The 24,616-nt window shown below is 36.8% G+C and overlaps 1 protein-coding gene across 3 annotated transcripts in view; it reads left to right on the forward strand.

The window, feature by feature from the left end:
- ZNF385B (zinc finger protein 385B) overlaps positions 1–24,616 on the forward strand; it is a 525,190-nt gene that overhangs the window by 133,753 nt on the left and 366,821 nt on the right. The window lies entirely within an intron of this gene.

Consider the following 24,616-nt stretch of genomic DNA (forward strand, 5'->3'; position numbering starts at 1 on the left):
AGTGGAGTGGAACTGATTTAACAAAATATACATCCTGCTTCCAGAGGGTCAATCCCAACAAACCCCACTCCTAACCACTACTTCTTGTTGAAGTAGAAGCAAGAACTTGGTTAGTCTTGCCATTCCTATTACAATCCCTGACTTTTTTTAGTACATTTATCTTAGCTTTGGGAAAGTGCATTATTTCTTTCTTTTTTTTTAAATTAATTAATTAATTTATTTATTTATTTTTTCAGTTACATGTAAAGATAGTTCTCAACTTTTGTTTATACAAGCTTTCCAATTTCAGATTTTTCTCCCTCTCTCCCCTCCCTCCCCGCTCCCCTAGACAGCAGGTAATCTGATATAGGTTTTATATATATATATATATACATATATATGTATATATATGTATATATATATACACATACATATATATACATACATATATATACATACATATATATACATACATAATAACATTAATCCTATTTCTGCATTAGTCATGTTATAAGAGAAAAATCAGAGCAATGATGAAAAACCTCAAAATAGAAAAAACAACAGGACCCAAAACAAAAGAAATAGTATGGTTCATTCAGCATCTATACTCCACAGTTCTTTTTTTTTTTTTCTTGGATTTGAAGATCTTCTTCTCTCATGAGTTCCCTGGAACTCTTCTGTACCATTGCATTGGTGAGAAGAATATAGTCCATCACAGTAGATCAACACTCAATGTTGATGATACTGTGTACAATGTTCTTCTGGTTCTGCTCATCTCACTCATCATCAGCCCACACAAGACCCTCCAGGTTTCTCTGAACTCCTCCTGCTCATCGTTTCTTACAGCACAATAGTATTCCATTGTATTCATACACCACAACTTGTCCAGCCATTCCCCAATTGATGGGCATCCCCTCAACTTCCAATTCCTTGCCACCACATAAAGAGCAGCTATAAATATTTTTGTACATGTGGGTCCCTCTCCCCTTTCTGTGATCTCTTTGGGAAAAAGACCCAAAAGTGGTATTGCTGGGCCAAAGGGTATGGACAGCTTTATCGCCCTTTGGGCATAATTCCAAATTGCTCTCCAGAATGGTTGGATCAGTTCACAGCTCCACCATCAATGCATTAGTGTTCCAATTTTCCCACAGCTTCTCCAACATTTATTATTTTCCTTTTTTGTCATTTTAGCCAATCTGATAGGTGTCAGGTGGTACCTCAGAGTTGTTTTAATTTGCATCTCTCTAATCAATAATGATTTAGAGCATTTTTTCATATGGGAATAGATAGCTTTGTTTTCTTCATCAGAAAACTGTCTGTTCATATCCTTTGACCATTTCTCAATTGGGGAATGACTTGGATTCTTATAAATTTGAGTTAGTTCCCTATATATTTTAGAGATGAGGCCTTTATCAGAAGTACTGGCAACAAAAATTGTTTCCCAGCTTTCTGCCTCCCTTCTAATTTTGGATGCATTGCTTCTGTTTGTACAAAATTTTTTTAATTTAATGTAATCAAAATCATCCATTTTGCATTTTATAATATACTCTATCTCTTGTTTGGTCATAAACTGTTTTCCTTTCCAAAGATTTTATAGGTAAACTATTCCTTTCTCTCCTAATTTACCTATAGTATCACCTCTTATGTCTAAATCATGTATCCATTTTGACCTTATTTTAGTATAAGGTGTAAGATGTTGGTCTATGCCTAATTTCTGCCATACTATCTTCCAGTTTTCCTAGCAGTTTTTATCAAATACTGAGCTTCTATCCCAGAAGCTGGAGTCTTTGGGATTATCAAACACTACATTACTAGTGTCATTTACTACTGCATTTCCTGTGCCTAGCCTATTCCATTGATCTACCACTCTATTTTTTAGCCAGTACCAGATAGTTTTGATGACTGCCACTTTATAGTAAAGCTCCACGTTTGGTACCACTAACCCACCCTCCTTTGAATTTTTTTTCATTATTTCCCTGGATATTCTTGATTTTTTGTGTTTCCAGATGAATTTTGTTATTGTTTTTTCTAGCTCTATAAAATAATTTTTAGGTAGTCTGATTGGTATGGCACTGAATAAATAAATTAATTTAGGCAGTATTGTCATTTTTACTATATTAACTCTGCCTATCCATGAGCAATTGATATCTTTCCAATTATTTAGATCTGATTTGATTTGTGTGAAGAGTGTTTGGTAGTTGTGTCCATAGAGTTGCTGGGTTTGTCTTGGCAAGTAGACTCCCAAGTATCTTATATTATCTACCGTTACTTTAAATGGAATTTCTCTTTCTATCTCTTGCTGCTGGACTTTGTTGGTCATGTATAGAAACACTGATGATTTATGTGGATTTATTTTATATCCTGCTACTTTGCTAAAGTTGTTAATTGTTTCAAGTAATTTTTGAGTTGATTCTCTAGGATTCTTTAAGTATACCATCATATCATCTGCAAAGAATGATAGTTTTGTTTCCTCCTTGCCTATTCTAATTCCTTTAATTCCTTTTCCTTCTCTGATTGCTAAAGCTAACATTTCTAGTACAATATTAAATAATTGGGGTGATAATGGACATCCCTGTTTCACCCCTGATCTTATTGGGAAGGCCTCTAATTTATCTCCATTGCATATAATACTTGCTGATGGCTTTAGGTAGATACTGTTTATTATTTTAAGGAAAGCTCCACCTATTCCTAAACTCTCTATTGTTTTTATTAGGAATGGGTGCTGTATTTTGTCAAAAGCTTTCTCTGCATCTATTGAGATAATCATATGATTTTGGTTGGTTTTCTTATTGATGTGGTTGATTATGTTAATAGTTTTTATAATGTTGAACCAGCCCTGCATTCCTGGTATAAATCCTACCTGGTCATAGTGTATTATCCTGGTAATCACTTGCTGTAATCTCCTTGCTAATATCGTATTTAAGATTTTAGCATCAATATTCATTAGGGAAATTGGTCTATAATTTTCTTTCTCTGTTTTTGCTTTGCCTGGTTTTGGTATCACCACCATATTTGTGTCATAAAACGAATTTGGTAGAGCTCCTTCTTCACCTATTTTTCCAAATAATTTGTATAATATTGGAACTAATTGTTCTTTAAATGTTTGGTAAAATTCACCCATAAACCCATCTGGCCCTGGGGATTTTTTCTTAGGGAGTTCATTAATGGCTTGTTCAATTTCTTTTTCTAATATGGGTTTATTTAAGGATTTTATTTCCTCTTCAGTTAACCTGGGCAGTTTGTATTTTTGTAACTATTCATCCATTTCATTTAGATTGTCAAATTTATTGGCATACAGTTGGACAAAATAATTCCCAATTATTGATTTAATTTCCACTTCATTGGTGGTAACATCACCCTTTTCATTTTTGATACTGGTGATTTGGTTTTCTTCTTTCTTTTCTTTAATCAAATTAACCAATATTTTATCTATTTTATTGGTTTTTTCATAAAACCAGCTCTTAGTTTTATTGATTAATTCAATAGTTTTTTGCTTTCAATCTTATTAATTTCTCCTTTAATTTTCAGGATCTCTAGTTTAGTATCTAATTGGGGATTTCTAATTTGTTCTTTTTCTAGCTTTTAAAGTTGCATGCCCAATTCATTAATCTCCTCTTTCTCTTTTTTATTCATGTAAGCATTTAGAGCTATCAATTTTCCCCTAAGCACTGCTTTGGCTGTATCCCATAGATTTTGGTATGTTGTCTCATTATTGTCATTCTCTTGGATATAGTTATTAATTGTTTCTATGATTTGTTGTTTGGCCCATTCATTCTTTAGAATGATATTATTTAGTTTCCAATTGATTTTCATTCTACTTTTCCCTGGCTCTTTCTTACATGTAATTTTTATCGCATCATGATCTGAGAAGGATGCATTTACTATTTCTGCCTTTCTACATTTGACTATGATGTTTTTGTGCCCCAATACATGGTCAATTTTTGAAAATGTGCCATGCACTGCTGAGAAAAAGGTATATTCCTTTCTATCCCCATTCAATTTTCTCCAGACATCTATCATGTCTAACTTTTCTAGTAATCTATTCACCTCTTTCACTTCTTTCTTATTTATTTTTTGGCTAGATTTATCTAATTCTGAGAGGGGGAGATTCAGATCCCCCACTAGTATAGTATTACTGTCTAATTCCTCTTGTAACTCATTTAACTTCTCCTCTAAGAACTTGGATGCTATATCACTTGGCGCATACATATTTAATATTGATATTACTTCATTATCTATAGTACCTTTAAGCAAGATGTAATTTCCTTCCTTATCTCTTTTAATGAGATCTATTTTTGCCTGTGCTTTGTCTGAGATAAGGATTGCTACCCCTGCTTTTTTTACTTTAGCTGAAGCATAATATATGCTGCTCCAGCCTTTTACCTTTACTCTGTGTGTATCTCTCTGCTTCAATTGTGTTTCTTGTAAACAGCATATTGTAGGATTCTGGTTTTTAATGCACTGTGCAATTAGCTTCCGTTTTATAGCAGAGTTCATCCCATTCACATTCACAGTTATTATTACTGACTGTCTATTCCCCTCCATTTTATTTACTCCTTTGTACTTTTCCCCCCTTCTTTCACCCTATTCCTCCTCACGGACGTTTTACTTCTTACCCCTGCCTCCCCCGATCTGCCCTCCCTTTTTATCACCCCCCTCTCTTTTCTTTACCCTTTTCTCCCTTGTTTTTGTCCTCCCTTCTATCAGTCCCCCCCTTTCCCTTCCCCTTTTGCTTCCCTAAAGAATGCGCTAAGTTTCTTTATCCCAATGAACATATATGTTATTCCCTCTTTGAATCAAATCTAATGAGATTAGGGTTGAAACAATGTTCACCCCTCCTTTCTTTCCCTCTATTGTAATAGGGTTTTTTTTCCACCTCTTCATATGATATAATTCATCTGTTTTGGGGGCACCAGGGGCCCTGTTTGGGGCTTCTTGTGCAGGCGTATAGGTGTTGTGTGACTGGCTTTTTATTCTGAGGCCTTTATAGTGAGTGCAGTTCACCCCCCTGCACTTCCTGTCTGAGCGCTTGGCCAGGCGCCCGATCCCGGCGCCCGATCCCGCCTGACCCATTTGTGGCCCTCCCAGCTGGTGCAGGTAAGTTTTTCCACTGTCCTTCTTGGCCACCAGATCTTTGAGCCAGGTTCCAGGAGCCTCAGTTGTTTGGCTGTGGCCTGCAGCTCCTGCTGATTTGCCCTGACCCCCTTGGCGCTGGGCCACTGCCCTGAGCTGGGCCTCCCTTTTGCCCGAATCAGACCGACCTTTTCCTGAAGTCTTCTAAATGATCTCTGGTTGGAAGACTGTGTCTCTCTGTCTCTTTGCAGGTTCTGTAGTTTCAGAATCCATCCAGAGGCTTGATTTCATGTTCTTTTTGAGGGAACAGAAGGAGAGCTCAGGCAGCTTGCTGCTTCCTCTCTGCCATCATGGCTCTGCCCCCACATTATTTCTTTATTTTTCTTCATGGTCATCCTATTAGCAGTATCCAGTATGAAAGGACAAAAACAAACAAAGATACTACTATCTGGAAGACTACTACAAAAATGTGGAAATCATACCTGGTTTTAAGTAGAAGGCACAAATAAGCACCCTTTTTTAAAATTATTAACTGTTTGTAAATTCTAGTTTAATAAACATTTGTCTAAGGTACACACACCTGTATTTGAAACATAATAATGTAGAGAGGCTGTATGTAGGAATTTCCCTACATGTACGGAATACCTTGTTAACCTGGAAATTAAGGAAACAATCAATATAGGAGAAATAAGGTCTTTAATCAGGGCAGAGGAACTATAGCTCCTGGTATTGCAAAGCTGTGAAGCTAGGAATACCCAAAGTCGGGAATGGAAGACAGCGTTTTAATGGGGTAACAGAATAAAAAGATTGCTCCAGAGTGACATATAGCTAATTAATGTAAATGAACCTTTGACAAAAGAAACAATAGAACAGCTCCTAATTTAAGTATAGGCGTTACTGACTCTGAATAGAAACTATTTAATGCAGGTGGACCCTTTTTACATAATAACATAAAGTCCAGGGAGTGAGGTGGGGAACATTGGGAGGGGATAAGTTGCTTGGGGGAAGGTCCATAAGTTCATCAAGAGTCTGGAAATGACAAAGACAGTCAGCTCCAGGCAATTCACCTGCCTGGGAAAGAGGGGACTGGGTGGGGAATCAGTTCTCAGTAAATTTTGTAGTTCTCAACCTAAATGTGACATTTCCCTGTATATGGTTTTAGACTGTGTGATATTATGTCATAATTCGTGTTAAGCTCCATTGAACTTATATAAAAGTTGTCTACATATGAAATCCAGGCTGGAAATAATAAGGAGGAAATTTATATTTCAAATTAAATCCAATTCCACTTGAGCCTTGATTCATCATGGTAAAAAATACTTGCCACTGAAGAAATCTCCTAAGTCCTTTAAATTGTTTTACCTGCTTGATATTTGCTGGTCAGTCAAAGACCTTGATTTCTAAGTTATAGGATATAATTAATTTACAATAATTTTTAAATGCTCCCACAATTTTTCTTAGTTGTTATAGAATAATTTATTCTTGCATACTTGCCTTATGTATGCAATGACTGTGGTGTTAAAGTGATAAAAGGTATACCAGAAAAATATCTGCAATAGGAAACTCACAAATTATTATTCTCATTATACTTATATTATGAATAATAAATTATAGTTCCAAGGGGGAAATGTGATAATTACACAAAAGTGTTGACTTAGCTTGGATCTCTGCTATGAAGTACAAAATGTGTCAAATTCAAACATAGCTGTGGACATGTTATTTTTTTCTCATAAGCACAGATGGCTTTAGTAAAGGGAAAATATCTCAAAATAAAGAAAATTGACCTCAAACACAAATTTGTAAACAATTCCTGAACTTGCTAATTTCCTTCTTTTCTGTAAGAATTAGTTATATTTTTATCTTTAGCCATGACAAGTCGATGTAAATGGCATACATAACAATAGTTTACAGTACAGGGACAATTTCTACTGTTTTGCTTTTATACCTAATGTCACAATAAGTGAGTGATCTGTATAAGAAGAAATCATGTAATACCTGTAATATCTAATGTTCCTTTTCAGAGGCACTTAGGTACCTGGGTACTTAGATACTTAGGACCAGAGATATTTGAGTACTTAAGTAATCAGTTAATTGAGTAATTAGAAACTTAGTTACATAGCTATTTAGCAATACAGACACTTAGGTACTTGGGTACATAGGTATTTCTGTAATTAGGTACTTATGTGCAATTATTTAGATATTTATGTAATTAAGTACTTGGGTACTCAAAGAACATTTAGGTCCTTAATTATTTAGGCACCAAATACTTAGGTGTTTAGGAACATAGGCATTTAAGTATTTTAGGTAATTGGGTACATAGGTAATTATGTGCTTAGGTACTTCAGTATTTATGTACTTATATATTTATATATTCACATATGTGAAATAAATACCTTCTCATAGATTGAACTGGTTAAATCCAGTCTAAACCAGTTCAAACAAGCCTAATCTGGTTTAAATCCATTCATATTGGTCTAAACCAGCACCACTGGTTCAAACCAGTTAGATCAGGTTCGACTTGTGCAAAACTGATTCACTTTTGTTCAAACTCATTCAAACTAGTTTGATCTGCCTCAAATCAGCCTAAATTGGTTTCAGATCATCCAAACTGATTCAGTCCAAGTCCAGCTTAAACTAGTCTAAACTGTTTAAATTGGTGCTATAAAAGGGATTTAGGTACATAGGTACTTAGCTAATCAGGTGGTTAGATATATAGACAATTAGGTACTTAAATATGTGAGGAATTATGTAATCTGTTAATTAAATACTTTAACAAGTAATTTAAAAAATCAAATGCCTAGGTAATTAGGGACATAGTTCTGCTGTCCAGAGAAAATTAAGTACTTAGGTAATCAGTTAATTAGATACTTTAGGCATATAGGTACTTAGGTTATCAGTTGATTAACTACCTAGTAATCAACTAATGAGATAAGTATATAGGTACTTAGTAATTTAGTACTTTGGAAACCTGGGTACTGAGAGACAGAGGAAATTAGATCCTTTGGTATATACATATTTAGATAATCAGTTATTTAGGTACTTAGACATATAGATAATTAGGTACTTAGGCAATCAGTTAATTATGTAATTAGGTACTGAGCTATTTAGACACATACAGGTATAAAGGTACTCAGGTAGTAAGAAATTTAGATATTTTATTATTTATGCACCTCTATTTGTGGATTCAGATATGCTAAATAAATGACCTACCATTGTCTAAACCAGTTCAATCCTGTTACAACTGGCATAAACCAATTCAATCAATCTGGTCTAAACTGGATGAATATACTTTAATATGATTCCAATCAAAAGTCTGGGGCTAACTTATCCATTCCAGTTCAAACAGTCTAAACTGTTTAGGTTTACATACAGAAGTACTTAATTGCTAAGGTACATTGGAATTTATGTAAAAGGTACTTTGATTCTTAGGGCAATTAGGTAGATAGCTAATAGGGACATACTATTTGCCTATGACCATAGGTAATTGGGTACTTAGGCAATCAGTTAATCAGGAAATTAAGTACTTTGGTACTTCAGTACACAAGGACTTAGGTACTTTGGTAATCAGTTAATTTGATACTGAAGTACCTAGGTACATAGGAATGGACTTAAATGGACTTAGGGCAAATTCAGACTGGTCCAAAACAGTTCAAACTGGTCTAAACTAGTTTAGTGCTGCTCAAATCCATCAAAACTGGTTCAAACTCATTCAGTAGGCTTTAATATGGTTCTTGTTAAAAGTCTCATTTTAACTTTTCCAATTCAGGTCAAAAGAGACTAAACTATTTAGGTTTAGAAACAGGTGTTTAGTGGGGCAGCTAGGTGGTGAAGTGGATAAAGCACTGGCCCTGGATTCAGGAGGACCTCAGTTCAAATTCAGCCTCTTGACACTTGACACTTACTAGCTGTGTGGCCCTGGGCAAGTCACTTAAAGCTCATTGCCCTGTAAAAACAAAACAAAACAAAAGAAATAGGTGTTTAGTTACTACAGATATTTAGGTGCTTAATTACATAAAATCAGGCTAATAAAGTACTTAAGTACATAAATAATTAGAGCCATAATAAGTGCCTAGGGTTCCATAGGAAATTAGGTACTTTGTATAAAGTTACTTGGATATATAGCTGTTCAGTTAAATAACTAATTATGTATACATTTAGCTAAATGCTTACATACTTAGGTACTTAAGATAGATACTTAGATTAATTTTGTCTAAACCAGTTCAATATAGTTCAAAGTGGTTCAAACCCTCCTCAATCAGTTCAAACCTGCCTAGACTAGTGAAATCTGGTTAAAATCAATCTAAACTAGGTTAATTCATTTCAAACCACTCTAAATTTATTTCATCCCACAAAATTCCAGTCATATACATGAGTTAAAATTTGCCTCCCTACTTTAAGATCTAATTTATATTGCTTATTAGCCACACTTTGTCAGTCCTGTAAACCAGTCCTATAGACCAGTCAGTTCAAACTTGTCTAAACCAATTCAATTTGATTCAAACTGGTCTAATTCAGTTCAATCCCATCCAACCTGATTACCTGGGGACAGAGGTAGGTATGTACTTAGGTACATAGGTATTATTTGTTTTTTCTGATGGTAAAACTTTGGCACATTTTTATTCAAATGTATATAAACAAAAACAAACAAACAAAAAAAACAAAACAGCACCTTCAGTGATACACCTGAGATTCTTCACCCAAACTCATTCCCCCCAAAAAAGAGATTGGAGTTGGGGAATTTGGACCCTCCTATCATAGCAACTGGAAGTCCCACACTATCAGAGAAGAGTATTGTTTTCCCTCACACTCACACTTAGATACATTGGTAATTAAATAACTAAATACTTAGGTCCATATGTACTAAGGGACATAGACACTTAGGCACTTTGACTCATAGGAATGGTCACACATTGATTAGTCCTCTAGCCAAACTGGTTTAATTGCTCTTCCCTAAACATGACATTCTATCATGCTTTTGCAAAGGTGGTACCTTATTCCTGAAATATTTTCCCTCCTCGTCTCTACCTCTGGAAATCCATAGTTACCTTCCAGAATTAGTGTAAGTACCATATTACAAAAGCTCTTTTCTTATTCTCTCCTTTGCTTGTCTCTTCCAAATCACTTTGTGATTGTTCATTTATCTTAGTATATTTTATTTTCACCACCACCATCCTTCCAAGTAGAGATCATTGAGGGCAGAAACTGTTTTGATTTTGTATTTGTAACAAAGAAGTAGCCTAGTGTCTGACACATAGTAGACACTCATTAAATGCTTATCTGATTGAATTCCCAGTCATAAAACCCCTTTGGAGCTTGGGTAGACAACTGAGAACTTAATATAATCTATGCACATAATACACATGTATATACTAAGGTATGCAAAGTTCTAACTCCAATGATTCCCTTTTAAAGGCTTGGCCCCTTCTTATCTTTCTAAATCTTCCTGTACTCTACTCCTCTCTATTCTAAGATCCAGTGACATTCCTTGTGATTCCTCATATTTGACATTATCTCCAGACTATGCACTTTCACTGGGTTGTCCTCCAAGGGTAGAATTTCTACATTCTCCTTGAGGGCAGGGACTGTTTTTGCCTTTGTTTATATCCCCAGTGGTTAGCATAGTGCCTGACAAATAGTAAGTCCTTAATAATCATTCTTGTGATTATCTCACCTTAGGACAGGTAACAGTAATTTATTTTTTTTTTAACTTTGTCCTACAATATTGAAGCCTACCAGCAGCAAGAAGTACTAGGAAGAAGGACAGCTAGGTGGCTCAGTGGATAGAGCACTGGCCCTGGATTCTGGAGGACCTGAGTTCAAATTCAGCCTCAGACACTTGACACTTACTAGCTGTATGACCCTGGGTAAGTCACTTAACCCCAGTTGCCTCACAAAAAAAAAAAAAGAAGAAGAAGAAGTATTAGGAATGGAAAGGTAAGAAGAGTCAAGGATGATTGAAGGAACTGCAACATCTTTATTAGCTCTTTCTTCCTATTCCACCCAGAAAAGCCTTCTAAAGGCCCATTGACCTTGGCAACTTGTGTCCAAGTCCCAAAAATAGCATAGATATGACTTTCAATGATACTGGTATTCAATGGTATTATGCATTTATCTCCATGGTCAAAGGCAAACTGAAAAATGCAGACCCAAATTGTCCTTTTCCCCCTGTTATAAACAGATATCCGGTATTCTTTTGCTATGTATGCTCCAAAATAGATATATTCTCCTCACATTTGTCCCCAGGTCCAAAATGACCTCTCTCCCCAAATCTCAAATCCAAATAAATGACGAGGAAATCCAGGCAGTTATATACTTTCATACAAGCAATAGATATTAAGGAGTATCTGAATGATCTAACCTTCCCAGGGGTTGACTCCTCAGGGAGAAAGGTGTTGCTTAAACCAAACAAATCTCCTGTTGGTGTGTAGGGGAGACCTTTTCTAAGCAGCTTCTCCTGCTTTGTTCCCTTCTAGGCAACGTATATTTCTCTCCTATCATCCCTTCCATGCTCAATATTTAGGATGAGCATTGTTGAGCAACAGGAATCTAGCACATGGCATTGGAAACATGCATACTGGCAAACACATATACACACATTGTAATCTTCTTATGTCTCCCTATTCATTACATGATTTTTCACTTAAGTTGAAGACTCCTAAGAAGAGCTGTTTTGTTTCATTACAGTTATATTAATCCTTGACCCTTATCTTAGGAATTATAAGGTTAAACTAAGTGATTATTTGCCTGTACACAAACAAAACAGGCAGTTATGATTTAAAAAAAAATTAAAAGTCTTATACTCCTATGGTGGTAGCCAACTATGGAAAGTAGAGGTTGATGATAATTGTGATTTTATCATTGTTTATATCAACCTATGTGTCATTGTGCTTACAAATTCAGATTTTGTGAGAGAAAGGCAGGCAGGAATAATCCAGGACAAAGTCAAATTGTCTACAAAGATGGACAAAATGGGTAAACTGAGTTTAGTACATTAATAGGAGGGATATTTGTTCATAAAGGGAAAAAAATAATGGAATAAGGTGCGTTGTGTTGAAGGCAACTGCAATTCCAGTTCGTATTTTTACCTCTGACACTTTGCAAATTAAGGCAAGTTACTTAACCTGTTTGTTTCTCAATGTCTCCATCTATAAAAATAGAATAGTTATACCTGTACTACCTACCTCATGGGTTTTGTAAGGATAGAATAGCGACTGGACCTCTGATTTCATTTGTCAAAGTAACAGCTAGGAAACTTCCTCTTTCTGTTAGGGTTGGCACTCTCCCTACAACTTATCACCTTGAAGTGTTGTCTAGACTAAAGCCCTGAGAAGTTGAGTGACTTGCCCAAGGTTACATGCCCAGTATGTGACTAATACTGGACTTAACTGCAAGTTACGGACTTAACTACAAGTCTCTCAGTATCTAATGTGCTACATTGTTTCATTTGAGGAAAGTTCTTTACATACTTTAAAGTAAAATATGTATGTGAGTTATTTGTCTTGAGATTGTCATACATCTTTTTATTTAAAAAAGATTAAAATAGGAGGGAAAAATGAAAGAAGGAAAATAAAGATACCCTTAAGTTGGACATTCTTTTATAGTTCTTTGTTTATCATAAAGTTGTTTAAGCCATTTCATGTTTCTCATTGTACTGTAATATTGCCATCTGTAAGGGGCTAAAATTCTAGCTAGACTGTCTAAAATTCTAATGAGTGGTAACCATAAATTAGAAGCTTTAGCAAGAGTTTAGACTTTTAAGCATTTATTAAGGAGTATAAGAATTTGATGAGGAAAGAGAAAGGCCAAGATGCCTTTATCTTTCTATCTAAGGGAGCCAGCATCTCTGCTCCACTCAAACCGAGGTCCTGGGTGAAAGAGCGCCCCTTGCCCCTTCCTCCTCCCAAAAGCCTTCTCTCCAACAGGAAACAGGGCTGTCTACACACACACACACACACACACACACACACACACACACACACACAGCTCCAAGTTAATTTGCTGGTAGCTCTGATTGACAAGTTTAATAGGCGGCTCTACAGATGCAAGTTCCAGGACACTAAAGTCACATGTCTTCCAAATCACATGCTCTCCCTTCACAGTGGACCCTGCCCCCACAACATCACTCCAGCAGGGGGCACCACTCCAATTCTCACAGTATATTTATGACAGTGGTTAGAGTGTCAGGCCTGGATTCAGGAAGACTCTTCTTCCTTAATTCAATATGGCCTCTAACCTAGCTGTGTGACCCTGAGCAAGTCACTTAATTAACCCTGTTTGCCTCAGTTTCCTTATCTATCAAATGAGCTGGAGAAAACCCCAAATGAGATCATGAAGAGTCAAACATGACTGAAAAACAACTGAACAACATTTGTAACTCATTTTGGATTTCTGCCTAAATATTAGTTTTTCAGTTGCATATTTGCTTAAGCACCCAGATTTTATTTTCCTTGTAGCTGAGGAAATAGGCTACCCTTCTAATTAAAAAAAAAAGGGGGGGGGTTGCTTGAAAGAATTTCTGTTTCTCAATTTTTGAGGGTGATATGCTTAAAGACAACACAGGGTCAGCTAGGTGGCACAGTGAATAAAGCACCGGCCCTAGATTCGGGAGGACCTGGGTTCAAATCCGGCCTTGGACGATTGACACTTACTAGCTGTGTGACCCTGAGCAAGTCACTTAACCCCAATTGCCTCACCAAAAAAAAAAAAAAAAAAAGACAGCATAGCGAATCATAGTGTGCTGGATGGCTACTCAGAAGATGTGGATTCCAGTTTCAGTTCTGGCACTAACCCCCCATATGACCTTGGGCAAGTTATTTCACCTACCTGGGCCTTGGTTTTCTCATCTATTAAGTGAGGTGGTGGGCCTAGATGTATCCTAAATTTTCTTTCAGATGTAAATCTATGTTCCTTTTTTTCCTTGCTTTCCATGTGTCCCTCCTCGACTTGAATTATTGACCTCCCTAACTTCCTTAAGATCCAACTAAATTCCCAACTTCTATAGAAAGCCTTCCCTAAAAGCCTCTTAGTTACAGCGCTTTCCCTTTGTTACTTATTTCCTATTTATCCATTACATAGTTTGTATATATTTGTTTGAGTGTTGTCTCCCCCATTAGATTGTGAGCTCCTTGAGGGCAAGGACTGTATTTTGCTTCTTTTTTATCCCTAGTGCTTAGCACAGTTCCTGACATATAGCAGGAGCTTAATAAATGCTTATCGAATAAATGAATGTCCTCCATCATACCCTTTGTAATTTTTTTTGCAGTACACCTCTTCTTTGCTCTTCTAGTATTCTCATACTTTTTTTTGGTCATTCTTATTGATGGAAAAAGTTTATAGAACATTCTCCATAGACTTCACTCTCCACAATTCACCTCACATAGTTTCAAAATCCCAAATTCATCCTCCAATTTCTGTTGCCAACCATAATTTCACTTTTGAAATAAACTCAAATGTTAATACTTGGGAATGGCCACAAGGTGGCGCCATAAGCATACTATAAGAGAGAGTGTCCAATGACATTTCAGAGCATGGTGAGATTTCTTAATATGCTGTAGATCCATTAATAAATTCTTCCAGAAAAGAAATACAAGTATAGCACTTCTATATACATATACATCTCTGTGTGTGTGACCTTCTTCCGGTTTGCCGGAGAAATGAACAGTGCTAATATGATTTCAAATTAAGATGTCAGTGAAAAATTCTAGGTGAACTTACCTGAATAAAATTGTACTTGGATAGGTGAGAGTTTCATAAAATCATTGATTTAGAAGTAAATAGGAGGGGCAGCTAGGTGTCACAGTGGATAAAACATTGGCCCTGGATTCAAGAGGACCTGAGTTCAAATTCGGCCTCAGACAATTGACACGTACTAGCTGTGTGACCCTGGGCAAATCACTTAACCCTCATTGCCCAACCAAAAAAAAAAAAAAAGGTAAATAGGAATCAAACACTTTAATTTTACAGATGAAGAAACTGAGGCCCAGAAAGATTGTCACTTACCATAGGCCCAGATCTTCTCCTTCCAAATCCAGTATTCTTTCCACTGTACAATGCTGCATTGTAAGAAGAATTAGTTGTCATAATTCATCTTTAAAGTTGGAAGAGAATTAATGGCCATCTAGTCCAACAACCCCCGCATCTTATATAGGAGGAAGGTGATACCCAGCAAAGTTAAGTGCCTTGCCCAAAGTCACACAGGTAACAAAGGTTTAAGCCAGGTCTGAAACTAAGAACCCCTGTTTTCAAATCCAGGATTTTCCCCCTGTACCACACTGCCTCAATAAACCAATAGTTTCAAATGTTCATTTCCTTCTCCATCCCTAATACATGTGATGAGTGTTTTATTCATGTAACCAAGCAATGCTACCTTGGTAGAATGTCATACTACAAAATAATTGATAAAGTATGATTAAAACCTATTCATTTTTCTCCACGACCTTACTGTATTTCAGAATTCCTGAAATAATCAGATTTCACTCTAGTAACCAGATCATAACTTTCAGTGCTTACAGGATGAACTTTGACGAAATGGTTCAGTCTTCTTAGAGAAGCGAACTTAGGTTCTTTTGTAATTCTATTCCAGGTAAATTTTCCCTTTACTTTAAGGAAGAAACTGGTATTGTTGTGGTAATCATAATATAGAAACAACATGTTTTTATGTTTAAACGGATCTGCTATGGGAGTTTTACTGAAGAATTTGCTATACTTTTAACTGTGAGGTCACTCCTGCAAATGTAATCTTTCTGTGGGTAGAGTATTATCTCTCAAATCAAAAAACCTAATTTCAAATCCCACTTCTAATACTGTATGACCTTGGACGAGTCACTATAATATCCCTGGGCCTCAATTTACCCTTCTTCATTTCAGGAGATGGTCTTGGAGCATTGCCTGGAGTACTGAGAAGTTAAGTTATTGAGCAGGTTCACTCAGCCTATGTATGTCAAAGGCTGTACTCAAGCCTTTTGAGGGCTGCTCTCTTATTAGAAAGGTGATCGTATTATTCAAAGAGAGGGAGATAGGAAGGGAGGAATATGCACTGAATTACCTAGGTCTTTCCCTTAGTTCTGATATGTCTATGGATGATTTGATAAATAATTATGTAGGAGTAATTCCAATCAATAGCGCATAGCCTCATATGTGGCATTGTTTGGGTTGAGGGGGAGAAAACCTTATGTGAAGTGTACTTTATGAACCCTTGTCCAGCAGAGAGGATCTATGCATTTCATAGAATGCTTCTATCTGTGAACAAATTCCCTTATTCAAAAAAGATTATTTCTTTTGTCCTGGATGTTACCTTACACTCTCCAATGCAACTGATACTATGAACCAGGTATAGAGAAATTTTTTAGACCTGTTATCTTTTTTCAGATTTGGTTCCTGTGACTTACTGGTAAAATGATTATATTTTCTGAACCCAAATGAGAAGATGTGTTTTACATACTCCTTCTCAGTTGTCTTTGCTAGATTTTCATTTGTGTCATACCCACAAATGTATTTTCATTAAATGTGTCTGATTCTGTCACTCTCCTACTCAATAAAGTGGATCCCTACTATCTGTAGGATAAAATGTAAATGAAATATAAACTCCTCTGGCATTTAAAACTCTTGACAACTTGGCCCCTTTCTATTCTTTCAGTCTTCTTACAAAGATACTGTCTTTCATAACTTTTTTAGTCCAACCATAATGGCCTTTCACACCAGTTTCCACTTCCGGTTTCTATACCTTTGCATTGCCTGTCCCACCACCCCATTTCTGGGATGCTTTCTCTCCTAGTCCCACTTCAGAGAATCGCAGGCTTCCTTCAAAATTCATTTCTAGTCTCACCTTGAGTAAGAGCCCTTCCTGGTTCCCCTAGTTGCTGATGCCTTCTGTTGGGTATATTCCCCAAACTATCTTGGGGCCTTTTTTTTTTTTTCTATATTCTTTCACTTACAGAACCCATTGTTCCAGTTCAGTTATAATCTCTATGCAGATATGTCTAGATCTATATATTCATCCCTATGTGACAATTAAAAATTAGGGATGCATAATTTCTGGGTAATTTAATCATTTTATTAATAAAGACGGCAAGTTATTAATAAAAGGATGGTCATTTGGATGTCTTTCAGACCAAAGACAATCATGGTGGCAGGGCTCCTAGCTTATATACCCTTTAAACAGTAGGTGGTTCATCAAACAGCAATCAGTTCTAATTGGTTAATGTAATGGGAGGTAGGCAATTTTAAAATGAAGAGCTATACCATACTACCTATAGCTTTAGGCTATCAATTCAAAGAATGTATGCCCTTTTTAATGGGTGAGTTGAGTGACCCCTGGACAAAGAAGACTTTCTTCACTATGTAGAAAAAAAGGATTTGTCTCCACCCAAGCTTAAGTAGAACTCAATGAGCTTCCCCACCCTAGATTAAATTCCTTGCCTGGTTGGGTGAGAACTGACTAAAATGAAGAGAGTTAAATGCAATCTTATCAGGAAAAACTGAAGGACTTTTGGAATAAAGGGGGGGGGGGATTCTGAATCTCCTTAAGATATTGGTTATTAATAACCAATTCTCACACCTAGTTTCTTTCTTGGGCATTATTCTTGCATCATCTTCAGCCTGTTGGATGTTTTGACTTGAATAACCAGTAGACATCTCAAACTCAACATGTCCAAAACAGAACTCATTACCTTTATCCCCCAAACCAATCTCTCTGGACCTTCCTTATTAATTTGAAAGGCACCCAGTTTTGCAACTTCTGTGTCATCATCAAGTATTTGCATGTTTGAATCTGTCTCTCCTCTACTCAATAAGATGGATCCCTACTTTCTGTAGGGTGAAAAATAAACTCCTCTATTTGGCATTTAAAACTATTGACAACCTGGCCCCTTTTTATCCTTTTAGTCTTATTATACATTAACTCCCTTCCATATCTTCTTTAGTCTATTAATAATGGCCTCTCACATGAGGTTCCACTTCTGGTCTCTATCTTGCCTTTGTCTGTCTCCCATTTCTGGAATCTTTTCTCGCCTTGTCCTGCCCCTTGGAACCACTGTTTCCCTTCAAAATTCATCTCTAGTATCAACTTGAAGAGGATTTTCCAAGCTGCTGATGCCTTCCTTTCAAAGGTTATCTTTCATCTACTCTGCACATTTTATACACATATATGTACACATATACATGCATACATATGTATATTCTTATTTTATCTCTACTCAATTAAGTCCCTTGAGGGAAGGGAGGATTTTTTTTTCCCCTCTGCATCCCCAGCTTTAATACAATGACTGACATACAACAGGTACTTAACAAAAATATTTACTGGTTGATTCATTAATGTTTCTTCTACAAAGTCTGATTAAAATTAGTTCAGTTGCAGTAAGGTCAGTTTATTAATGGGCATCTCTAGGAACTCTACCAAGTAAGATGCAAATTTTCCCCAATTTAAAACCAAGGGCCAGGGGTACAAGTGGTGGTAGTTTTATTTTCTTACACACATGTATGTTCAAAACCTAGTTCATACTTTATTTAGACATTGAATTGGTAAATTTCATTGACTTGATAGTATGTGGTTTACTAGGTTCTTCTTATTAGGAGAGTGTGTGGAGCCAGCAAAGAGGAAAGGGTTCAGAACAAGTCCTTATTCCCCAAGCCATTCTGGATTTCACAGGGACCAAAAGTCGAGTTGAGCCAAGACCAAGTTGGTATAGAACCATGTCAATTCATAGGTACTGTGATGTTTAAAATCTAATTGTGGGGGCAGCTAGGTGGTGCAGTGGATAGGACACTGGCCCTGGAGTCAGGAGGACCTGAGTTCAAATTCAGCCTCATATTTCTGGGATCCCAATATTATAATGCTCCGTATATCAAATTTTGGCCCTCACAGTACACATCATTAGCATTAGGAATGTAATCCCCTCAATTTATAGATAAGGAAATGAAAGCCAAGAGAGATGGAAATGGTTTGTCCTTTCTTAAACAAGTAGTAGACTGCAGAGCTAGCATTTGAACTCAGAATTTCTGTCTCAAAATTTTTTTTTCATTATACTCCACTGCTTTCTCACCATTCTAGTCTATCTTCCATAGTCAAGAAATAGTTAACTTTAATATCACGACTACCTGTAAGCAGAAAATCTTAAACACAAAGGATCCTGAATGGAATTTTTAAAAAATAGAAGACAATTTTTTTTTACATTAAAAATTTTATATTGTGGGACTTTTTTCCCCTATTTTTTGTTTTTGGGAGGAGGAAACAGAAAACACACAGAAAGTAATATGCTTTCTGAAAACTATGGACTTTAAATATATCTTAGATCTAAAGGGATAACAAAAATGTAATTTTAACATACCAGTTTTTCAAACTTTCAAAATCAAACAAGATACTGAACCTCATTTTTAAGTACTGAAACTTGTCTAGAGACAGTATGAGTATCTGGGTGGTGAGTGGTTTGAATCTCTGAAGGCAGACTTCAGAGACTTTGAGTCTTAGTTTGAAAAGAGAACTCAGCAGGCAGAATATTATTCCAGGGAGAAAAGGCTGCCTGACTGTAGGCTGAGTGGAAATTTTGGTGCAGTGAGTTCAGTTCCCAGATGTGGAATTTATATGTTACGTTATCCTGTCCACATTTTTTTTTTTAACTTTCACTCACATGTTCAATATTTTAAATTCTTGTCAAAGCATCCCAGGCTAGGAACTGTCATTGTGCAATAAGTTCTTGATCCACTTAGGACATCTCCACAGGTGGGCATTGAATTCCAACTATAGGTGTGGCTTTGGCTTTCAGGCATATGCTGGATGATCTCATAATTCAACTTCTACTCCTTCTGTTCTTACCTTAACCCTCATTGCATCTGGAGGATGGAATTGTCCAGTAGGCTATCATGATGCTGATTATGCCAGGTCATCATGCTTGGCCATTGTGTGTCTAAACATATCTGTATGTATATAACATATTTTATATGTATTATATGTATGTATATTACATTGTGTATTTATAGAAATGTAAACATATACACATATCACTATGATGTTAATATATTGCATAGTCTGATAAATTCATCTATATAATACATGTTTTGGATAAAACATGTATTATATATCATATACATATACACATATACATAGATGGATAAAATGATATTAACATCAGAGTTACTACTTCATTCCAGGCATCTTGGAAAGAACCCAACCACCCACTAACACCCCCCCCCCACACACACACACCTAGGTAGATAGTTCAACCCCATGTGGAAACTCATTTATTAATCTGATGGTTAATGTGTATGCACTAAGTACAAGATGCTATGCTAGCTAACATCAGTGCTATAGGTATATACTGAGGGGCAGGTTGGAGGAGGATATCAGTTCCTGAGAGAAAGTTAGGCATGTCTGGACGCCTTGATAATTAACACTTTTAGACCATAATAGCACCATTCAAGATCTAAAGTAGCGATTGACTATGGATGCATTGGCCTGAAAGAGTTAATATAGCTTCCTCCATTACTCTATGTGTTGCTTCCCTGGAACATTGTATACCCTATAAAACTGGTAAAACTGCCCATGATAATTACCTGTGCTAGATATCATACAAGTAAAATCTGCCCCTTGCCTTAAGAATTGATGTTCTAAAAAGGAAACTGTAGGGGGACACATTATACATATGTGACACAGTGTGATGATTCAGTGGCTCTCACACAACTAAGTGATTCTATCATAGCCAGCACTTCAATAGGTTAAATTATTGTGCCAATGAAACCAAGATTGTGAGTTTAAAGCCCCAGATAAGTTACTTGGTTTTATTTGGTTCTCTAGCCAAGGTCTCAACTTTCAACTCCAGCCAACTATTTGACACACCTATACACTGGAAGAAGAAAAACAAAACAAAAGAGTGAAGATTCATATTAGAGGATTGATGCCAATCTCAGTGAGGTCTTTAGTGGCATGCCTAAGGGATCTCTCTTTAATAAAACATTCCAAACAGGACAGATTTGGTTGGTTAGATGAAGTTATAGGAAGCATATTTATTAAATCTGAGGCTACCACAAAGCAGCAAGGGACAGTTAACATATTATTGGATGACAGAATTTGTATCCAGAAAAGCCTGATGACTAGAATGATGGACCAAAAGCAATAAGATGGAAGTTGTTAGGGAATAATCATAAAGTCCTGTACTTAGTTTAAAAACATCAGTTGCTTAAATAAGGATAGGGAAATGCAGCTTGACAATCATTTATATGAAGGGGACCTGGAAGGATGAAGCAGCTGCTAAAAAGCTAATTCAGTCATAAGCTACATTAATGGACAGCTGCAAGGTCAAGGGAGGTGATTATGGTCACGTTGTATGTGAACTGTTCATAATATAGCCAGAATTCTGTGTATAGTTTGGGGTGGCATATTTTAGAAGGTTCATTGACAGGCAGAAGCACTTCCAAGGAAGATGACTAGTTGGTTAGCGGTCTGAAAGTGGTTGCATGAGGAGCAGGTGATGAGACTTGGAATGTTCAGAATGTTCAGCTTGCTGAGAGAACTAGGGGGATGTGGTGGTTGCCTTCAGATAGTTGAAAAGTTGCCACCTAGCTGTGCATATAGACTTATTCTGTGTTGGTCCAGAGGACAGGACTAGGGCAAATGATTGAGGAGAAGTTAGTGGTGGGAAGGTTTCAACTCAGTACAAGGAAGACTCTTAAAATTTAGAGCTCTTCAACCACCATGCGTGCTTTCTCACATAGATGAGTTTACTATTCCCTGAAAATGCCCAGAAGGCTGCTAGATGGCTCATTGGATAGAGTGCTGGGCCTAGAGTCAGGAAGACTCATTTTTCTGAGTTCAAATCCGGTCTCAGTTATACACTAGCTGTATAATTATTAGTAAATAACTTCTGTCTGCCTCAGTTTCCTCAATTGCAAAATGGGGGTGGGCAGCTAAGTGACATACATAATGAATAAAGTGCTGGGCCTGGAATCAGCAAGACTCATTTTCCCGAGTCCAAATCTGTTCTCAATTACTTCCTAGCTATGTGACCCTGGGCAAGTCATTTAACCCTGTTTGCCTCAGTTTCCTCATCTGTAAAATGACCTAGAGAAGGAAATGGAAAACTGCTCTGGTATCTTTGTCAAGAAAACCCAAAATGGAGTCACAATGACTTGGGTATGCCTGAACAACAACACATTCTGGAAGTGTTCAGAGACACCTGTTGGTGCTATAGAGGGGATCCCTGAATGACATGAGAGTCTAGGTCAGACCCTGTACTATGAAATACAAGTCTCTTAGAAAAACAATGTGGAGACAGTGCTCCTCCCATTGTGAATCAATAGTACATGATTATTAGATATTTGCATATTGGTGAAAACTTTATTATTTGTGGTACTTTGAACCAACTTATCATTTGCATTTCCCTCATGGAATTCATAGCCTTAAGTGTACTACAGTTATTTGTCCTTATACCTCATCTTCCCTGCTAGATTATAAACTCCTTTAGAACAGGTACTATCTTATTCCTGTTTGTAGTCTTCCACCTTCTTCCATCCCCTAGCTCGGTTCTTGGCATATATCTTTTGCAAATGTTTGTTGAACTGAAATGAAATCAAGTAGTTTTCTGTCATGATAATTGTTTGGAATCATTAAATGAACTTTTCTTGATCTTTGAAAATTGAATTATCGTTCAGAGGTCAATGGAAAGGCCATGGTCATTGTGATCAATTTGAGACAAATAACAAACAAGAAACTATGAGGAACTGGAATAAAAGTTACCAAAGAAGATGGACTGAATGTGTGGTGAATCTGAGGCATGCCTGATGGACAGCCCATGTGCCCTACTGCAGCACTGAAGATGCCAAGAAACAAAGGATGAGCACCTCCATCATGTTGAATATACCTCCTGTAGGGAACTTGGAGAAGGACACAGAAAATAGTTGCAAAGGATAGGCAGGCAGGCATCTCTGGATGGAAGAACCACATCAATAAAGCTGTAGCTAAGTTTGTATATTTCATTTACAGTACCTGGATATTGGGTTTTGATTCTTCAAAGATCTATGATTTTACCAGTATGAATGCTCCTTCCACCAACCCTTCTGTATCTTGGCACAGTGGGTATTTTATGAGTTATTTCCGCTAGAACAATACATCACCTGGGGGCCAAGCTTTTAGTGATAAGCCTCTTTCATTCAACCTGGTGCCTCTTCAGACAATGATCTGTGGCAAGGCTCATTTTCAAAGATGCTATGCCCTGGCAGGATCTGCTAGAACTCCCATGTGGCTTTAGAGGGACTTCCATGCTATAATGAGAACATGGGTAGTATAACCTTGGAAATTAGTATAACAAGAGGAAATACCTAGGGTCGTGGATTTAAAGCTGGAAGGGAACTTAGAGGATATCTAATCCCATTCCTCCTTTGTATATATGAGGAAATTAGGGCCCAAAGTGATAGATATTCCAAGTTAAAAAAAAATCCATGGGTCTTCAAATAGTAGGAATAAAGAAGTCATGAGAGTATTTGTTAGAGTCATGTTAAACGAGGTTGTTTTATGTTGGTCATGGTGGAGATGAATGAGATCTTTAATTCTATATCCCCTGGGCTGAGGTTCTTATGTCATGCTCTATTCCCATGTGATTCCATGTGGTAATTTCTTGGAACTTTAACTCCTACCTCCTACCACCATTTTAAAAAATCTAAAATTACATTGTAAGTATTCTAAAAAGAAAGGTATTATATATAACACACTATGGATGTTACTGTTATTTAGACTGATGTGTTCTTTTGTCTAAACTTAAGATGTATTTCTCTAGATGAATTGACTATCAATGATCAAGACATATACTATTCTCTGTGAGCACTTGGGGAAAGAAGAAGGATATATTGGCATAGTCCAATTAAAAATGGAAATGGTCATCCTGGCCATTGAAATTCTTCCTTGGTTCTAAAATTCTGAAATGCGAAGCCTAAATCTCGGATATTTTACTTTCTGGGAACTGTGGAAGGAGAATGACATGATATAATATGTTGTGCTTCCTCTTAAAGATTTATTTTTGTTTTATTAACTACTCTTGAGAAGGACACAAGACTTTCCTTTGGGCTAACAGAAGTCATAATTAGGACAAGGAAACTGGGGCTTAGCTCAGACTACTGAAATTTAGGAGGGTCCACTTCTGGCCCTTGGTGATCCTTACGTCCATCATCCCAGTGACTTATCCTCTACCTGTACCTATAGCATGATTATTTTCAATCCCTTGCCTTGGTCCCAGATTGCTTTCATCCCTATTACTTCACCATTTCAGGGTCAAGTGCCCCACTATGACTGTGACTTCCATTAAAACTGCCCCCTATACACACACACACACACACACACACACACACACACACACACACACACACACACACACACACACACACACGCGCGCGCGCGCACATGTGCACGCACACATGCACTCTTCCTCCCAGAATATGGGGGATCAGGAATTATTGGTTTTGCTATGGTACAATAGACTTGGGCAGTTGAACCCATCTTCAAGTAACTTAATTCTATTCATGGTACAATTAAAATGAAAGCCAGCAAGTGACAGATATAAGATCCAAATGCATTCCTGTATCT

Source organism: Dromiciops gliroides, chromosome 3, assembly GCF_019393635.1.
Source record: "Dromiciops gliroides isolate mDroGli1 chromosome 3, mDroGli1.pri, whole genome shotgun sequence".
Classification (NCBI taxonomy): domain Eukaryota; kingdom Metazoa; phylum Chordata; class Mammalia; order Microbiotheria; family Microbiotheriidae; genus Dromiciops; species Dromiciops gliroides.